The sequence below is a fragment of the Triticum urartu genome, chromosome 4, assembly GCF_003073215.2.
Source record: "Triticum urartu cultivar G1812 chromosome 4, Tu2.1, whole genome shotgun sequence".
NCBI classification, from domain to species: Eukaryota; Viridiplantae; Streptophyta; class Magnoliopsida; order Poales; family Poaceae; genus Triticum; species Triticum urartu.
Window position 1 is genome coordinate 587,199,014 of NC_053025.1, and position 20,737 is coordinate 587,219,750.

The following is a 20,737-nucleotide window of genomic DNA, read 5'->3' on the forward strand; positions in this document are numbered from 1 at the left end:
TTTTGGAACCACTTGATTATGAATCACTTGGTACTTGTGAACCGTGCCTCATGAGCAAGATGACCAAAACACCTTTCTCCGGTACTATGGAGAGAGCAACAGATTTGTTGGAAATCATACATACAGATGTATGTGGTCCGATGAATATTGAGGCTCGTGGCGGATATCGTTATTTTCTCACCTTCACAGATGACTTAAGCAGATATGGGTATATCTACTTAATGAAACATAAGTCTGAAACGTTTGAAAAGTTCAAAGAATTTCAGAGTGAAGTTGAAAATCATTGTAACAAGAAAATAAAGTTTCTACGATCTGATCGTGGAGGAGAATATTTGAGTTACGAGTTTGGTGTACATTTGAAAAATTATGGAATAGTTTCACAACTCACGCCACCCGGAACACCACATCGTAATGGTGTGTCCGAACGTCGTAATCGTACTTTACTAGATATGGTGCGATCTATGATGTCTCTTACTGATTTACCGCTATCGTTTTGGGGATACGCTCTAGAGACAGCTGCATTCACGTTAAATAGGGCACCATCAAAATCCGTTGAGACGACGCCTTATGAACTGTGGTTTGGCAAGAAACCAAAGTTGTCGTTTCTAAAAGTTTGGGGCTACGATGCTTATGTGAAAAAGCTTCAACCTGGTAAGCTCGAACCCAAATCGGAGAAATGTGTCTTCATAGGATATCCAAAGGAAACTATTGGATACACCTTCTATCACAGATCCGAAGGCAAGACTTTTGTTGCTAAATTCGGAAACTTTCTAGAGAAGGAGTTTCTCTCGAAAGAAGTGAGTGGGAGGAAAGTAGAACTTGACGAGGTAACTGTACCTACTGCCTTATTGGAAAGTAGTACATCACAGAAAACTATTTCTGCGACACCTACACCAGTTAGCGAGGAAGCTAATGATGATGATCATGAAACTTCAGAACAAGATACTACTGAACCTCATAGATCAACCAGAGTAAGATCCGCGCCAGAGTGGTACAGTAATCCTGTTTTGGAAGTCATGCTACTAGATCATGATAAACCTACGAACTATGAAGAAGCGATGATGAGCCCAGATTCCGCAAAATGGCTTAAAGCCATGAAATCTGAGATGGGATCCATGTATGAGAACAAAGTGTGGACTTTGGTTGACTTGCCCGATGATCGGCAAGCAATTAAGAATAAATGGATCTTCAAGAAGAAGACTGACGCTGGCGGTAATATTACTGTCTACAAAGCTCGACTTGTCGCAAAAGGTTTTCGGCAAGTTCAAGGGATTAACTACGATGAGACCTTCTCACCCGTAGCGATGCTTAAGTCTGTCCGAATCATGTTAGCAATTGTCGCATTTTATGATTATGAAATTTGGCAGATGGATGTCAAAACTGCATTCCTGAATGGATTTCTGGAAGAAGAGTTGTATATGATGCAACCAGAAGGTTTTGTCGATCCAAAGGGATCTAACAAAGTGTGCAAGCTCCAGCGATCCATTTAAGGACTGGTGCAAGCCTCTCGGAGTTGGAATAAACGTTTTGATAGTGTGATCAAAGCATTTGGTTTTCTACAGACTTTTGGAGAAGCCTGTATTTACAAGAAAGTGAGTGGGAGCTCTGTAGCATTTCTGATATTATATGTGGATGACATATTACTAATTGGAAATGATGTAGAATTTCTGGATAGCATAAAGAGATACTTGAATAAAAGTTTTTCTATGAAAGACCTCGGTGAAGCTGCTTACATATTAGGCATTAAGATCTATAGAGATAGATCAAGACGCTTAATTGGACTTTCACAAACCACATACCTTGACAAAATTTTGAAGAAGTTCAAAATGGATCAAGCAAAGAAAGGGTTCTTGCCTGTGTTACAAGGTGTGAAGTTGAGTAAGACTCAATGCCCGACCACTGCAGAAGATAGAGAGAATATGAAAGATGTTCCCTATGCATCAGCCATAGGATCTATCATGTATGCAATGGTGTGTACCAGACCTGATGTGTGCCTTGCTATAAGTCTAGCAGGGAGGTACCAAAGTAATCCAGGAGTGGATCACTGGACAGCGGTCAAGAACATCCTGAAATACCTGAAAAGGACTAAGGATATGTTTCTCATATATGGAGGTGACAACGAACTCATCGTAAAAGGTTACGTTGATGCAAGCTTTGACACTGATCCGGACGATTCTAAATCGCAAACTGGATACGTGTTTACATTAAACGGTGGGGCTGTAAGTTGGTGCAGTTCTAAACAAAGCGTTGTAGCGGGATCTACATGTGAAGCGGAGTACATAGCTGCTTTGGAAGCAGCAAATGAAGGAGTCTGGATGAAGGAGTTCATATCCGATCTGGGTGTCATACCTAGTGCATTGGGTCCAATGAAAATCTTTTGTGACAATACTGGTGCAATTGCTTTGGCAAAGGAATCCAGATTTCACAAGAGAACCAAGCACATCAAGAGACGCTTCAATTCCATCCGGGATCTAGTCCAGGTGGGAGACATAGAGATTTGCAAGATACATACGGATCTGAATATTGCAGACCCGTTGACTAAGCCTCTTCCACGAGCAAAACATGATCAACACCAAGGCTCCATGGGTGTTAGAATCATTACTGTGTAATCTAGATTATTGACTCTACTGCAAGTGGGAGACTGAAGTAAATATGCCCTAGAGGCAATAATAAAGTTATTATTTATTTCCTTATAATCATGATAAATGTTTATTATTCATGCTAGAATTGTATTAACCGGAAACATAATACATGTGTGAATATATAGACAAACAAAGTTTCACTAGTATGCCTCTACTTGACTAGCTCATTAATCAAAGATGGTTATGTTTCCTAACCATGAACAATGAGTTGTTATTTGATTAACGGGATCACATCATTAAGAGAATGATCTGATTGAGATGACCCATTCCATTAGCTTAGCACCCGATCGTTTAGTATGTTGCTATTGCTTTCTTCATGACTTATACATGTTCCTATAACTATGAGATTATGCAACTCCCGTTTACCGAAGGAACACTTTGGGTACTACCAAACGTCACAACGTAACTGGGTGATTATAAAGGAGTACTACAGGTGTCTCCAAAGGTACATGTTGGGTTGGCGTATTTCGAGATTAGGTTTTGTCACTCTGATTGTCGGAGAGGTATCTCTGGGCCCTCTCGGTAATGCACATCACTTAAGCCTTGCAAGCATTGCAACTAAATGAGTTAGTTGCGGGATGATGTATTACAGAACGAGTAAAGAGACTTGCCGGCAACGAGATTGAACTAGGTATAGGAATACCGACGATCGAATCTCGAGCAAGTAACATACCGATGACAAAGGAACGACGTATTGTTATGCGGTCTGACCGATAAAGATCTTCGTAGAATATGTAGGAGCCAATATGGGCATCCAGGTCCAGCTATTGGTTATTGACTGGAGACATGTCTCGGTCATGTCTACATTGTTCTCGAACCCGTAGGGTCCGCACGCTTAAGGTTACGATGACAGTTATATTATGAGTTTATGCATTTTGATGTACCGAAGGTTGTTCGGAGTCCCGGATGTGATCACGGACATGACGAGGAGTCTCAAAATGGTCGAGACATAAAGATTGATATATTGGAAGCCTATGTTTGGATATCGGAAGTGTTCCGGGTGAAATCGGGATTTTACCGGAGTACCGGGAGGTTACCGGAACCCCCTAGAAGCTAAATGGGCCATGATGGGCCTTAGTAGAAAAGAGAAGAGGCAGCCCTACATGGGCCGCGCGCCCCTCCCCTCCCTTGGTCCGAATTGGACAAGGAGAGGGGGCCGGCCCCTCTCTCTCTCTTTCCCCCCTCCACAAGTCCTATTCCAACTAGGATTGGGGGGAGGAATCCTACTCCCAGAGGGAGTAGGACTCTCCTGGCGCGCCCTATGTGGCCGGCCAGCCTCCCCCCCTTTGGTCCTTTATATACTGAGGCAGAGGCATCCTAGAGACACACAAGTTGATCCACGTGATCTTTTCCTTAGCCGTGTGCGGCGCCCCCAGCCACCATAGTCCTCGATAATACTGTAGCGGAGTTTAGGCGAAGCCCTGCTGCTGTAGTGCATCAAGATCGTCACCACGCTGTCGTGCTGACGGAACTCTTCCCTGACACTTTGCTGGATCGGAGTCCGGGGATCGTCATCGAGCTGAACGTGTGCTAGAACTCGGAGGTGCCGTAGTTTCGGTGCTTGATCGGTCGGATCGTGAAGACGTACGACTACATCAACCAAACGCTTCCGTTGTTGATCTACTAGGTATGTAGATCACACTCCCCCCTCTCGTTGCTATGCATCACATGATCTTGCGTGTGCGTAGGAAAACTGTTGAAATTACTACGTTCCCCAACACAGATCCACTGTTGTCATTCCGTATTGTGGGTCTACCTGTACCCCGCCTTCTGACAGATTGACCCATTTGCACTTAAACAAAGGGACCTTAAAATCATGTCCGTAGTCAAGTTCCCATATGTCCACTATGTAACCATAATATGTATCATTTCCCCTCTCGATTGCTGCATCAAAGAGTACACCGCTGTTTTGGTTGGTGCTCTTTTGATCTTGGGCCATCGTGTAAAATGTATTCCCATTTATCTCGTATCCTTTGTAAGTCAATACAGTCGAAGATGATCCCCTAGACAACGAGTACAGCTCATCACAAACAGTGTTGTCACCTCTAAGACGTGTTTCCAACCAACTGTTGAAAGTCATGATGTGTTCACATGTAATCCAGTCGTCACACTGCTCCGGGTGTTTGAAGCGCAGACTGTTCTTGTGTTCATCGACATACGGGGTCACCAAGGTAGAGTTCTGTAGAACTGTGTAGTGTGCTTGAGATCAAGAATGCCCGTCCCTGCATATTATTGTGTCCGCTCCTAGCGTGCCTTTTCCAGTCAGTCTCCCATCATACCGCGATTTAGGGAGACCTATCTTCTTAAGGTTAGGAATGAAGTCAACACAAAATCCAATGACATCCTCTGTTTGATGGCCCATGGAGATGCTTCCTTCTGTCCTAGCACGGTTACAAACATATTTCTTTAGAACTCCCATGAACCTCTCAAAGGGGAACATATTGTGTAGAAATATGGGGCCCAGAATGACAATCTCGTCGACTAGATGAACTAGGACGTGTGTCATGATATTGAAGAATGATGGTGGGAACACCAGCTCGAAACTGACAAGACATTGCGCCACATCACTCCTTAGCCTTGGTATGATTTCTGGATCGATCACCTTCTGAGAGATTGCATTGAGAAATGCACATAGCTTCACAATGGCTAATCGGACGTTTTCCGGTAGAAGCCCCCTCAATGCAACCGGAAGCAGTTGCGTCATAATCACGTGGCAGTCATGAGACTTTAGGTTCTGAAACTTTTTCTCTGGAATATTTATTATTCCCTTTATATACGACGAGAAGCCAGTCGGGACCTTCATACTGAGCAGGCATTCAAAAAAGATTTCCTTCTTTTCTTTGGTAAGAGCGTAGCTGGCAGGACCTTCATACTACTTTGGAGGCATGCCGTCTTTTTCGTGCAAATGTTGCAGGTCGCCCCGTGCCTCAGGTGTATCTTTTGTCTTCCCATACACGCCCAAGAATTCTAACAGGTTCACGCAAAGGTTCTTCGTCACGGGCATCACGTCGATTGAAGAGCGCACCTCTAACTCTTTCCAGTAGGATAGGTCACAAAATATAGATTTTCTCTTCCAGATGGGTGCGCGTCCCTCAGCGTCATTCGGAACAACTAGTCCGCTGGGACCCTTTCTAAATATTACGTGTAAATCAGAGACCATATCAAGTACGTGATCACAGGTATGCATGGCGGGCTTCTTCCGGTGATCTGCCTCGCCTTTGAAATGCTTACTTTTCTTTCGACATTGATGGTTGGTCAGGAGAAATCGATGATGGCCCAGATACACATTCTTTTTGCATCTGTCCAGGTATATACTTTCGGTGTCAGCTAAACAGTGCGTGTATGCATGATATCCCTTGTTTGCCTGTCCTGAAAGGTTACTGAGAGCGGGCCAATCGTTGATGGTTACAAACAGCAACGCATGCAGGTTAAATTCCACCTGTTTGTACTCATCCCACGCACGTACACTGTTTCCATTCCACAGCTGTAAAAGTTTTTCAACTAATGGCCTTAGGTACACATCAATGTCATTGCCGGGTTGCTTAGGGCCTTGGATGAGAATTGACATCATAATGAACTTCCGCTTCATGCACATCCGGAAGGTTATACATACATAGAGTCACGGGCCAGGTGTTGTGATTGTTGCTCTGCTCCCCGAAAAGATTAATGCCATCCGCGCTTAAACCAAACCATACGTTCCTTGGGTCACCTGCAAACTGAGCCCAGTACTTTCTCTCAATTTTTCTCCACTGTGACCCATCAGCGGGTGCTCTCAACTTCCCGTCTTTCTTACGGTCCTCACTGTGTCATCGCATAAACTTGGCATGCTCTTTGTTTCTGAACAGTCGTTTCAACCGTGGTATTATAGGAGCATACCACATCACCTTCGTAGGAACCCTCTTCCTGCGAGGCTCGCCCTCAACATCACCAGGGTCATCTTGTCTGATCTTATACCGCAATGCACCGCATACCGGGCATGCGTTCAAATCCTTGTATGCACCGCGGTACAGGATGCAGTCATTAGGGCATGCATGTATCTTCTCCACCTCCAATCCTAGAGGACATACGACCTTCTTTGTTGCGTACGTACTGTCGGGCAATTCTTATCCTTTGAAAGCTTCTTCAATATTTTCAGTAGCTTCTCAAATCCTTTGTCAGGCACATCATTCTCTGCCTTCCACTGCAGCAATTCCAGTACGGTACCTAGCTTTGTGTTGTCATCTTCGCAATTGGGGTATAACCCTTTTTTGTGATCCTCTAACATGTGATCGAACTTCAGCTTCTCCTTTTCACTTTCGCACTTTTCCCTTGCATCAACAATGACCCGACGGAGATCATCATCGGGCACATCGTCTGGTTCCTCTTGATCTTCAGCTTCCTCTTGATCTTCAGCTTCCCCCCTTACAGCATCACTATATTCAGGGGGCACATAGTTGTCATCGTCCTTTTCTTCTTCGCTGTCTTCCATCATAACCCTATTTCTCCGTGCATCGTCCAAACATTATAGTGTGGCATGAAACCTTTATAAAGCATCTGGTGTGAAGGATTTTCTTGTCAGAGTAAGACCTCGTATTCCCACAATCAGGGCATGGACAACACATAAAACCATTCTTCTTGTTTGCCTCAGCCACTTCGAGAAATTTACGCACGCCCTTAATGTACTCGGAGGTGTGTCTGTCACCGTACATCCGTTGCCGGTTCATCTGCGTGCATTATGTATAATTATGTGTGTCAAAAGTAAGAAAATTAGACAAGTATCTATCTAAAGTAAGATTTTTTTTCTTTCAGAAAGAAGATAAGAACAAGAGGCTCACCACGGTGGTGCCGGCGACGAGATCGGTGCGGGCGATCGACGGCGGTGAAGACGAGGACGGGGTGTGACGGACCGCTAAACCTAGACAAATCTCGGAAAAAATGGAGCTCCGAGGTCGAACTTCGAGAGGAGAAATCTTAACTAATGTGGCTCGGGCATTTCATCGAACACCTCACATGTATAGGAGGTGAGCTAGAGCACCCAAATGCCCTTCCTCGCCGGCCAGCAAAAAACAGAGCACTGTGGAGTGCTCTGCTCGCCGGCGATGGGGTATATATAGGAAGCTCATTTGTCCCAGTTCGTGGCTGGAACCGGGACTAAAGCCAGCCTTCTGTCCCGGTTCCTATGTTTGTGGGCCAGGAGCGAGGCCCATTGGTCCCGGTTCGTGCCTGGAACCGGGACAAATGGGTCCATACGAATCGGGACCAATGCCCACGAGGCCCCGGCCGGCCCCCTGGGCTCACGAACCGGGACGAATGCATCCATTGGTCCCAGTTCATGGTAGAACCGGGACTAATGGGCTGGCCAGGCCCGAACGAAAGCCCCTTTTTCTACTAGTGGAGCCTGCCCTGAGCAGAGCATCAAAGCCGTGTCTTCAACCAACGCCGATCACCTGTAAGAACAACAACTTCAACCGAACTTCCCTTGTAAACACACCATCCAACCTTGAATGCCGAAAAGAAGATGGCGAGTGGGTGGTGGGACTCGGATGGTCCCGAGAAAGCCACCTTCTTGGACTCGCCAACATTGGCGTACATTGTGTCTAAGAACCTCTATTTGGACCAGCGACACTCGCCGAAGAACTGCATCACAGAACCTCCAAGCCAAGTCACCACTCACGGTGTACCAATAGAGGAAAGACGTCAAAACACCGCCATCATCAGTCCAAGACCTAGGCTCTCACCCGGAGACAGCAATCCAAACAAGAAGGGGAGATGCCGACACACCATAGCGATGCCTCCAAGAAGGGGGAGATAGACGGCTGATCCAAGATGGTGAATAGCGTCGGGAATTGTTTGTGGAGGGGTCGGTCATCAAGCCGTCGATCAATCCAGAACATGTTGTTTGTACCTCCCCCCATAGTAATAGGCTGAAACAAGGCTTGAGATATTGGATGGCTTGCCAGAACTCGGAGCCCTTGGTCCTAGTACACATGGTGAAAGATTGGCCCTAAAGATAATTGGCCTCTATAAGGTCCAATCAAAGGCCACCGTCACCCGTCAAGAACTCAAGATCCTCCAAAACCACATAGCCATTAGCTAGTCACATGCTCATATGACGCGTAGATGTGATGCTGAGGGCCCCCCTGATCTTTCGGCATGAAAATATTCCTCCAATTGACCATATGTTATTTCTACTTATCCTTCTCCCTTTGTTAGAACAATTTGGATTGGTATTTGTCAATGTCCGCATGAACACCATCTGGCCAAAGGTGCAATCCCATAGCAAACATTGGTAGGCTGGCCATAGAAGAGGTAATGGGTGTCGATTTTCCAGCCTTAGACACCAACCTCCCCTGCCAGGGATCAACTCGGTGCACCGGCGTGCAAAAAACTCACGACCTTCTTTATCTCTATATATTTGGGATGTTCTAACCACACCTTTCCCGTCGCGTAAAAAAGTCTTTTATGTGAGATTCGTTCCTCTAGTAGTTTCGGTTTGAGCATTCCATTATTTTTTACAAACCCAGATCCGGCTCTATCCAAACTTTTCTGGTTCACCCCGAACATTACCTGCTAGTTCGACTGTCCCTAAGCAGTTTTGGGATACTAAACAAAACAAAAAAATAGGAAAAATGACTCGAATAGAAAAAATAGAAGCGGACTCAAGTTCCGGCTAACTTCAAATAGTAGGTATCTTAATTGCTATTATCTCGTGAATCCCCGTGGATTCAGAATCAATTGCATTGATCCACTTGGTTAGATCCACCCCTTATCTAGCTAAAGAATTTCTGTTTTTCCGTTGATCAAGGGAGGATTTGAACTCCTAGAGTTCAACTCATGCTCTCAACCCATGAACAACATGAGCCTGAGGCTTCTTTCATAACTCCCTGATACTACCACTTGGGATCTGGAACCTACATCCTTCATCCAGTACTAAATTAAGCTTCTGATAAGTATCCCACACAAGCACTTCCGCATAATAGCTCCACAAAAGGCGACCCTATATATTACCGGAATGACGTCGGGTACACCTGTCGTAATTTTGACTACCCAATAACCAATTTGATCCCAAGGCAAAGAGAATACCTAAGTGCCTTGTCTCTCTAAGGAACTCGATCGACATAATATCCCGTAGCTTCGGGAGAATGACCAAGAGATATTGGATTCTCTTTCGAATAGACTCTGGAAGGATAATAAATGCTGAAATGCCAACGGACCTCTGTCTACTCTAGTTACCCGATCCCATTAAAAAGCGATCAAAAAAGAGCACGCGAAGAACAAGCAGGGTGAGCTTTGGATGAATCGATCTATTATCAGGCGAGGTCTTATATCTTTCGCTCTTACTCAAGCCGGATGATAATGAATTCTCATGTCCGGTTCCTTTGGGGATGGATCCTAAAGAGTTCACCCATCCCAATAACAAAGAAATTAGACTTAAATGATTCCGCAAGGTACTTTTGAAACACCAATGAGCATATTAAATAATATATTAAATTTAAGTAAGAAAACCATACTTTAATATGGAAAGGTACACTCTATCAACCACGGATCTCAAATCTTTCACAAGAATTTTTATATCACTATCAGTTAAGTATTTTGTTCCGGTGCAAAGTCTTGCATTCCGCATGCTACATGCGCACTTCTGTCTATTTTCCAGTAAATAAAGCCAATAAATCTCAAAGGAAATTATCACAAGGATCCATTTCTCCGCCCCGATCAAATTTAACCTCCCCTAGAAAATAAAATCAAATTTAACCCACTTTTGCGGGGAAAAAATTCAATTTTTTGATGTAGCTCCTCTAAAAGTAAAATCAAATTTAACCCTTTCCAAGTTCTCAACCACCGAACCACCGCTCTTATTGGACGCAAGATTATCTGCTTTCACTCTGGTCTGATACGGATAAATCGAGGGTAAAATTGCACTGTATGAGTATTCGTCGTCTTGGTCGCGGACAAAAAAAAATGCAAACGCAAAGGTCGTTGAAAATTCTCAGTTCCCGCTGCCAAACGGATAGATTTCCGCTCGCCGCTGACGAATCCGGTGCGTGATGGTGGGTCGACGCACACGCTCCCCCACCCCACCCGGTCTCTTCTTCCTCCCACCGGCACTTTTCTTCTGCCACTTCTTCTACGTAGCTAGCTCTGTGCTTGAGCAACACAGCTGAGTTCTTCTGCCTTGAGAAACTTTCACCAGGCGGGCAAGACCATGATGCACTTCCATGTCGTCTGTCCCAATCTGCATCTCCATATCCCCAAACCCCATCGTGTAGCGCACCCCCATGCACTGGTCTCCTCCGAGCAGGGCCTGCCCCGAGCACCCAGCCGTGTCTTTTTTTTAGCATACTGTATTCAACACATTCCAACGTGTGTGTAGAGATCGGAGAAATGGATGAGTGTGAGAGCTGATAAACTGAAGGAGGAGGTCCATGTGTTGTTTAAGACTTGCAACAACACGGTGGAAATGATGACCTTATTAGACACTGTCCAACGTGTCGGAATAGATCACCACTTCAAAGAGCAGATTGATGTTGCCTTAAATGACATCATCGGCAGCGACTTATGTAGCTCTAGCCTCCACGAAGTTGCTCTCCGGTTTCGTTTGCTTAGAGAACATGGTCTTTGGGTATCTCCAAGTATCTATGGATATGTCTTCTTTTGAATACATTTTTTTTTTAGAAAAGGAGGACGACCCCGTCCTTCTTTTGAATACATACAAGGCATTAGTTAATTCCCACAAAACATATATACTAGAAGATTGTCCAAAGCTTAGATTACTCCCTACAATTTGATATGGGCAGCATTCATAACAGTATGCCACTAGCATTTGTCCTCAGATGTTTTCAACAAATTCAAGAATGAAGATGGGACTTTTAGGATAGATATTACCGGTGACCCAAGAGGACTTTTAAGTCTATACAACGCAGCTCATCTTCTCATTCATGGCGAGCCATCACTCTAAGAAGCCATCTCTTTTGCAAGTCATCACCTTGAATCGATGAGAGACAGTCTCAAGTCCCCTTTAGCTGAGCATGTTAAGCTTGCCTTTGACGTACCTTTGCCACAGACCGTTAAGAGGGTGGAAACAGTGCATTATATCTCAGAGTACCAACATGAGGAAGGGCATAACCCAACTCTACTGGAGTTCACGAGGCTGGATTTTAACCTTCTGCAGCATGTCCACTTGAAGGAACTCAAATATCTTACTAAGTATGTCTCTTGTATCCACTACTCATTTAAGATGGAACCAATAAAGATTCATGCCTTTATGTAATGTATCCTACACATATATGTTTCTCACCGTCCATCTAATCACAGTTTAGTAGGAATAATTTCTTTTACTAAACTATCAAACTAGTTCAAATAAATATTTCCAGGTGGTCCGATGATTTTTATGGATATGTGGGGCTAAACTATGTTCGGGACCGTGTGGTGGAGGGCTACTTTGCACCATATGCGGTCTACCATGAGAAAAACTTCACCCTATCAAGAATATTCTTTACCAAGCTGATGGTGCTAATGACCATGATAGTTGACACATATGATTCCCATGCTACCATAGAGGAAGTTCGGCGGCTAAATGCGGCTATACAAAGGTTAGTAGTTTTGATTTACCTGCTTATACGGAAAAGTAGTAACATACAATGCAAGGAGTGGCTGAATTAATTTTTCTTTGAACTATCTTCATGCAATGCAATCTAACATGCAGATGGGATGAGAACGCAACTTCTCTTCTACCCGACTACTTGAAAAGGTTCTATAATGAACTCTTGAAGATCTTTAAGGATGCCGAGGATGAAGCATTCATTGACACCTACCATGTTGCCGATGCTAGGAAAGCGGTACATCATCGTGTACCTTATATATATTTATATAGAAAATCAGGATAATGAAAAAGTGGACTCATGTCTTCTACCACAAAGAACCACATAATCTAGTTTATTATAATGTTTAGGGCAGTTAAAATAGAAAAGCATGACACTTCATAACCACGGAGGGTTCCAAAAGGGAGATTGCTACATAAATAGTGACATGCGACACAAAAAGAACTATGATGCATAGATCCATGAACTAAACTTCCATCCTAATCAAGCAAAGACCTCCCAAGACACAATCTTCAATCCCCATCAAGCTAATTCGTCTGCCCTATGTAGTGGTCGCCACGATTACAACAATGTGGTGCACAAGAATATAACCTACATAGGATTAGAACTTTTTTGTTATCAATTTAAGATTTGGGACGTATTTCATTTTTCGTTCATTGCACTCACTAGGGATACACACATCCATTTAAATATGATGTGCAGAGGCAAATCTTAGCTAGGGCCGAACTGGGCCATGGCCCGCCTAGGTCTTTTGCACTTCTTGTTGGAAATATGAGCAATTTACCAAATGATTTTATTAACAGAAATACTAGATAAAGCATGAGTAATATAATAGAGATAAAACAAGTCATGCGTTCTGACAGAAAGAAGGTAAATAGCTTCTGCATATATGAACCGTAGCCTAGCATATCTATAGCAGACAGTAGAACTAGTTGCATATATGAAGTAGAACCGATCATGTGTAGGACAAGGACTAGAACAAGGAACTGCGGCAGAACCTTTAACAGGAAAGACAGGAACATGTACAGCACAGCAGCAGCAGAAGCGGTGGACTTGGGGTCGGTGTCCTCGCCTGCCATGTCGTCGAGGAGGTCGTGGACGTCGGGGAAGAAGTCGTCGTCAGGGAAGTAGTCGTCGGCGACCGGATCGTCCGTGATGAAGCAGCCAGTAGTCGCGCTGAGCGCTCCCCAAAAACCTTATCACCCTTCTCCCGTACAGGACTCAAAAGGTGCGGTTTCGGAGGCCTACTGTCCCGACCTGCGGTGCACGCCGCAAGACGGGATGGGGAAGAACGTAGCAGCAGCGCAGTGCTCGACCTCCCTTTTATAGGCGCAAGAGAAGGAGGCGAGAGGCTGCGCCGGGAGCTGAAGGGAACGCGGGAGATGAAACGAACAGTCAGCAGCCGAAGGGTGCAGCGTTCGTATTCAATATCCACTACAGCAAAAACTTTCCAGCTCCCGAGTGACCCTGCGTATACCCATAGTGCGTGGCAAAAATTTAGATATCGGCTCGGCTCATTCCCGTAACCCGCAGGGCGTCGTGACGAGGCGTGGCGTGGCGAGGCGGGCGGCGGAGGAGGAGCGCGCGTGGATATCCCTCTTGTTCTCATGCTCGTACAAGTGGGGAAAGAACCTCCCTTATAAGGAGGTCCAACTCCCACTAAACTAGCAATGTGGGACTAAACTTTAGTAGTATCCCTTGCCTTGCACAAATGGGCTAAGTGGGCCTCTAGGATTTATTAGGAATTTCTGAAATAGTTATTGGGCTGCCCAAAATAGACTAAATTCCAGCAATCCCCCATCAGATCCTAGAGGCACACAGAAATTTGCCTTTGGTTCCAAAACACTGTTTTATATATCGGTACTGCAGTGGAGACTGTTAAGTTGAACTTCCACCTAGAACTCTATGCTACACTAGTGAGCAACTTGAACAGTAAACTGGGCCTTGAACTGCAAGTTTTCTGCGAATCTAGCTTCACATAAATCCTTGACCGATACGTGGCTACCGTGGGTCTTCCCCGCGGGTGGAGCTTATGCGTCATACTCCGTGACCTTTCATGAGTTTACTAGAGAGAACCCTACTCTCATAGATTGCGACGTTTGACAATCAGACTCATATATGTGTGTTCTTCAAAAGATATTCTGCAGGATAACATCTCTGCTTAAATAAGCCACTTAGAATACATTAAGATATATATCAACCTGCCATGCAGATTAGGAGAGTATTGCATCTTCATGGAGTGGTATTGTGAATAGTAAGGATACTCTCCTCTCAGTTGACCAACAGCTTGTCTTCCACATCTAATTCACGGGATCTCCGATCACAAAGAATAGGTTACCACTGTGAACAACTCATATTGTGGGTCTCATACCCATCTCCCTCGATGCATTATCTATCACATTACGTGATAGACCCTTGGTAAAAGGATCTGCCAGATTTTTAGACGTTTGGATATAATCCAACGTAATAACTCCGGAGTTTTTCATTTTCCTGACAGACTTTAACCTTCTCTGAACGTGTCTTGATGACTTCATCTTATCCTTTGAACTGCTCACTTTCATGATCACAGTTTGATTGTCGCAGTTCATAAGGACACCCGGTACAGGTTTCTCAACAACCGGCAAGTCATTCAAGAGCCGACGAAGCCAATCTGCTTCAACCGTAGCTGTATCTAGTGCTGTGAGTTCTGCTTCCATTGTTGACCTCGTTAAGATGGTCTGCTTGCAAGACTTCCAAGAAACAGCGCCACCTCCATGAGTGAATACATAACCGCTCGTGGCTTTTATCTCATCAGCATCTGAGATCCACTTTGAGTCACTATACCCTTCAAGCACCTTTGGATGCCCGGTGTAGTGAATTCCATAATTTGCAATGCCTTTCAAATAACGCAGAACTCTTTCTAGAGCTTTCCAATGCACATCTCCTGGTTTTGAAACAAATCGACTCAGTTTGCTAATAGCAAAAGAGATGTCAGGTCTTGTAGCACTGGCTAAGTACATAAGCGAGCCAATAATCTGAGAATACTTCAATTGGTCTCTAGCAATTCTTCGATTCTTTCGAAGCAACACACTAGCATCATATGGTGTTGGAGAGGGCTTGCAGTCACTATAGCCAAAGCGACTCAAGATCTTTTCCACATAGTGAGATTGAAGCAATGTAATCCCACCATCATCGTCTCTCAACAACTTGATGTTCAGAATGACATCAGCCACTCCTAAATCCTTCATCTCAAAACAACGAGATAGGAAATCCTTTACCTCCTTAATAACATTCAGATTGGTTCCCAAAATCAGTATGTCATCAACATACAAGCACAGGATAACTCCCTCGCCCCCACCATGGCGATAGTACACACATTTGTCATCTTCGTTCACAACAAAGCCTGCAGCTGTTAAAATTCTTTCAAACTTCTCATGCCACTATTTGGGTGCTTGCTTAAGTCCGTACAAAGACTTCAGCAACTTGCACACTTTCCCTTCCTGACCATCTAGTACAAACCCATCTGGTTGTTCCATATAAATTTCCTCGTCCAACTCTCCATTTAGGAAAGCAGTCTTAACATCCATTTGATGAACGAGAAGACCATGCGAGGCAACTAGTGAAAGTAGAACTCGAATAGTGGTCAGTCGAGCCACAGGTGAGTAAGTATCAAAGAAGTCTTCACCTTCCTTTTGGGTATAACCCTTAGCCACGAGCCGAGCCTTGTACTTTTCAATAGTACCATCAGGCCTAACCTTCTTCTTGAATACCCATTTGCATCCTATAGGTTTGTACCCATAAGGACGATCAGTTATTTCCCAAGTTTCATTTTCCAAGATGGAATCCATCTCGCTACGAACCGCTTCCTTCCAGTAGTCAGCATCTTCAGATGCATAGGCCTCTGAAATAGAACTGGGAGTGTCATCTATGAGGTACACAAGAAAATCATCACCAAAGGACTTTGCAGTCCTCTGTCTCTTGTTCCTAATAGGAACTTCATTGTTTTCCTCCACAGGACTTTCAAAGTGTTCCATCGAAATTTTAGGTTCGGTAATTGTAACTGGTTCCTAATTCGATGAACTAGGCATCTCCTGATTAGATGAGGTAGCCATATCCTTCATGGGAAAGATATCTTCAAAGAAAGTCGCATCATTCGACTCCATGATCGTACCGACATGCATGTCAGGTACCTCAGATTTTACAACCAAGAATCTATAGCCAATGCTATGAAAAGCATATCCCAGGAAAACACAATCCATAGTCTTTGGTCCAAGTTTCCGCTTCTTTAGAATTGGAACGTTGACTTTTGCCAAACAGCCCCATGTTCGCAGATAAGAGAGTTTTAACATTTTCTTCTCCCATTGCTCGAATGGAGTTATCTCTTTGTTCTTTGTGGGAACTCGGTTTAGGACATGACATGCAGTCAATATCGCCTCCCCCACCATGCCTTGGAGAGACCTGAAGTGTCTAACATGGCGTTAACCAAATCTGTTAGAGTACGGTTCTTTCTTTCGGCCACCCCATTTGACTGAGGTGAATAGGGAGGCGTCCTCTCATGGATTATACCATGTTCCGCACAAAAAGCATCAAATTCATTGAAAAAATACTCTCCACCATGGTCGGACCTAAGCCTCTTGATTTTTCGATCAAGTTGGTTTTCCACTTCGGCTTTATAGATCTTGAAAAAGTTCAAAGCCTCATCCTTAGACTTCAGAAGATACACACGGCAGTATCTAGTGGAGTCATCAATTAACGTCATGAAATATTTCTTTCCACCTTTTGTCAACACACCATTCATTTCACATAGATCTGAATGTATGAGCTCTAGTGGTGCAAGATTTCTTATTTCCGCAGTCGTGTGAGACTTACGAGGTTGCTTAGCTTGCACACACACTTGACACTTAGATCCCTTGACGGTGGTGAAACTAGGGATTAAGTTCAACTTCGCTAGTCGCGACATGCAACCAAAGTTAACATGACAAAGACGTGAATGCCACACATTGGATTCACTATTGTTGCAAATATGATTAACAACTTTATTGCAAACGTCTGATAAGGATAAACGAAACAAGCCTCCTGACTCAAAGCCTTTACCAACAAAGGTTCCATACTTGGATATTACAAATTTATTCGACTCAAAGACAAGCTTGTAGCCATCTCTACACAGAAGAGATCCGCTAACAAGATTTTTATTGACGGAGGGGACATAATGCACGTTCTTCAGCCGCACGATCTTCCCCGAAGTAAACTTCAGATCGACCGTGCCAACACCACGAACAGAAGCACTTGAACCGTTGCCCATCAGCACGGTTGAAGTCCCTGCGGTCTGATAAGACGAAAACATGAAAATATCACCGCATACATGCACATTAGCACCCGTGTCAATCAACCAGTCAGGAGAATGACATACTGAAAGAATAGTGGGAAATATACCATACCCAGCATCCTTCATGTCAGTGTCTCCAATGACAACATTAGCGGTCTTGCCGCCTTTCCCAGGATGACGCTTGTCAAAGCGATTAGGGCAACTAGGAGCCCAATGATCAGGATCCCCACACACATGACAAGCACATTTCTTCTTGCCATTCTTCTTCTTGAAGTTCGTGTGTTGCACAGCCTTGTTCTTCCCATCAAACTTTGCTTTACCATCAAACTTGCCCTTGTTCTTGAACTTGTGGGGCTGGAAGTTCTGCTTCTGTACCATATTGGCACTAGATCCTCCGTCAATACCTCGAGCACGTGTGTCCTTTGCTCTCGCCTTTTCTTCCACATCAAGAGTGCCAATGAGATCCGGGACGAAAAACTCCTGCCTCTTATGCTTCAGCAAGGTAGCAAAGTTCCTCCATGAAGGAGGAAGCTTAGTGATGATACCTCCGGCAACAAACTTGTCCGGTAGCATACAACTGAAGTGCTCAAGTTCTCTAGCAAATGATTGTATCTCATGAGCTTGCTCAACCACGGAGCGCTCTTCAGTCATCCTGTAATCATAGAATTGCTCCATGATGTACAGCTCAGTGCCAGCATCCGAGACCCCAAACTTGGCCTCGAGTGCATCCCACATATCTTTTCCATTATCAATTGACGCATAAGCATCAACTATGTTCTCACCAAGAACACTCAAGAGAGCAGCCTTAAACAGAGTATCCATTTTCTGAAAAGCTTGTGCCTGTTGAGCATCAAGCTCTCCTTCAGGTTTGCCGAGAGTGGCGTCATAGCAACTCATGATTTGAAACCATAAGACTGCTCTCACGCGCCACCTCTTATAGTGGATACCCTCAAACATAGAAGGTCTCATGGAAGCAGCAAAACCACTTGGTGTAAATTGTCTATGATAAGGTTTTTGGATTGTTGGAAATATGAGCAATTTACCAAATGATTTTATTAACAGAAATACTAGATAAAGCATGAGTAATATAATAGAGATAAAACAAGTCATGCGTTCTGACAGAGAGAAGGTAAATAGCTTCTGCATATATGAACCGTAGCCTAGCATATCTATAGCAGGCAGTAGAACTAGTTGCATATATGAAGTAGAACCTATCATGTGTAGGACAAGGACTAGAACAAGGAACTGCGGCAGAACCTTTAACAGGAAAGACAGGAACACGTACAGCACAGCAGCAGCAGAAGCGGTGGACTTGGGGTCGGTGTCCTCGCCTGCCATGTCGTCGAGGTCGTGGACGTCGGGGAAGAAGTCGTCGTCGGGGAAGTAGTCGTCGGCGACCGGATCGTCCGTGATGAAGCAGCCAGTAGTCGCTCTGAGCGCTCCCCAAAAACCTTATCACCCTTCTCCCGTACAGGACTCAAAAGGTGCGGTTTCGGAGGCCTACTGTCCCGACCTGCGGTGCACGCCGCAAGACGGGATGGGGAAGAACGTAGCAGTAGCGCAGTGCTCGGAAACTTGTGGCGAGAGGAGGAAGAGATTCAGGTGCGCCTCTCTGAGAGGAGCGACCTCCCTTTTATAGGCGCAAGAGAAGGAGGCGAGAGGCTGCGCCGGGAGCTGAAGGGAACGCGGGAGATGAAACGAACAGTCAGCAGCCGAAGGGTGCAGCGTTCGTATTCAATATCCACTACAGCAAAAACTTTCCAGCTCCCGAGTGACCTTTCGTATACCCATAGTGCGTGGCAAAAATTTAGATATCGGCTCGGCTCATTCCCGCGTCACGTCGCGTCGCGTCGAGTGGCGCACGGCGGAGGAGGAGCGCGCGTGGATATCCCTCTTATTCTCATGCTCATACAAGTGGGGAAAGAACCTCCCTTATAAGGAGGTCCAACTCCCACTAAACTAGCAATGTGGGACTAAACTTTAGTAGTATCCCTTGCCTTGCATAAATGGGCTAAGTGGGCCTCTAGGATTTATTAGGAATTTCTGAAATAGTTATTGGGCTGCCCAAAATAGACTAAATTCCAGCACTTCTTTCTTTACCTATGCTTTGGAGCCTTGCCCAGCCCATCACCTGCAGTTCTCTCCTTTGGGTTGGCCCGTCCAGGTTTTCTTTGGAGCTCCGCCACTGATGATGTGTACATGCTATCGTCTGTCACACCTTTTGCTTGCACGGTCAATTTGTTGTCTTCTGTGCAGTTTCAGAAATTTTCTACTTATCATCTCCAAGAAGCCGAATGGTCACATGATAATCACAAGCCAAGCTTTGAAGATTTCCTGAATTTATCATCCATGTCTGTTGGTTTAGCAGGGCCTATCTGTAGTTTTGATGGTTGGCATGGGCGATGAAGTAACCAAGGAAGCATTTGAGTGGGCAGCAAGTTGCCCTAGTATCATTATAGCAGGCGGGAAGATATTGCGTCTACTTGATGACATTGCTGCATTGAAAGTATGATCTTTTTTGGATTTTGTCCCAATTATAATCTTTTACTGCAACGACCACTCAAAAAGCAATGTACCAAAATTGGTAATGTTGTATAAACTTGTAGGGCGAGAAGGCCAAGGCGGATGTGGCAACCTGTTTGGAGTCTTACATGGTCGAGCATAAGGTCACAAGCGAGGTTGCTATTGCCAGAATCCATTCGCTGATTGAAGCTGAATGGAAAACAATAAATGAAGCTCGCTTTGAACATGGGGCACCGCTCCCGGTGGTGAAGCGGATTTTAAACTTGATTAATAGTGGGACCATATACTATGCGGATCAGAAAGATGGATTCACCTTTGGCATGCATCTTCAAAAAACTATTGAGAGCCTCTTCGTCCACCCCATTTCTATGTAGTACTTCCTTCCTTCGGACATGCTTGTCCTAAAAATGGTTGTATCTAGACTTGTTTTAGTTCTAGATACAACCATTTCTAAGACAAGTATTTCCAAACGAAGAGAGTAGGTTTCAATGGTGGCGTGACAATTTGCATAAGTCACTGTAAGATCTTATTTCAAACAATATTTGCGACGGCACAGCCAACAGAGAGGTGATCACAGTTCTCCGGCGCAGAGTTACACATTACACACAAGAGAGGCATTAAGCCACTCCAAGTGCCCAAACGCAAATCCATCAGATCACTACATGCATGCAAGCGCAAAGGTAAAGCTT

The 20,737-nt window shown here is 44.6% G+C and overlaps 1 pseudogene; it reads left to right on the forward strand.

The window, feature by feature from the left end:
* The first annotated feature begins 11,007 nt into the window (after positions 1-11,007).
* Positions 11,008-20,538, forward strand: LOC125554902 (annotated as a pseudogene).
* Positions 20,539-20,737: the final 199 nt, after the last annotated feature.